The sequence below is a fragment of the Sinocyclocheilus anshuiensis genome, unplaced genomic scaffold, assembly GCF_001515605.1.
Source record: "Sinocyclocheilus anshuiensis isolate Anshui unplaced genomic scaffold, SAMN03320099.WGS_v1.1 scaffold623, whole genome shotgun sequence".
Classification (NCBI taxonomy): domain Eukaryota; kingdom Metazoa; phylum Chordata; class Actinopteri; order Cypriniformes; family Cyprinidae; genus Sinocyclocheilus; species Sinocyclocheilus anshuiensis.
In genome coordinates this window covers 306,182-306,525 of record NW_015548226.1, presented here as the reverse complement: position 1 = coordinate 306,525, position 344 = coordinate 306,182, and the positions used below count along the sequence as shown (strand labels likewise).

The 344-nt window shown below is 29.4% G+C and overlaps 1 protein-coding gene across 1 annotated transcript in view; it reads right to left on the bottom strand.

Annotated features, from left to right (window-relative positions):
• Window positions 1-344, bottom strand: part of mfsd4aa (major facilitator superfamily domain containing 4Aa) — a 19,962-nt gene that overhangs the window by 18,186 nt on the left and 1,432 nt on the right. The window lies entirely within an intron of this gene.

The following is a 344-nucleotide window of genomic DNA, read 5'->3' as shown; positions in this document are numbered from 1 at the left end:
TGTAACACTCCAAAGAGAAAGGAAAACTTGAAATCGCATCATATGACCCCTTTAAAAAAAAACTAACATTACCTTTTCTATTATTTTTGTATTCCATCTATTTGTTTTCTTTTTATTTATTATACAATTAACAAAAGCAAAAAAGGCCTCTAACACTAGCTTGCTCTATTCTTTTTCTGTTCAATCTGTTTTCTTTTTATTTATTATATAATTAAAAAAAAAAACGTGCTACTTGTACTGCGTTTAGCTAACTGAGCACTTGCATATCATTGCTCTTTTATTGACTTTGATTGCTTCCATTGTCCTCATTTGTAAGTCGCTTTGGATAAAAGCGTCTGCTAAAT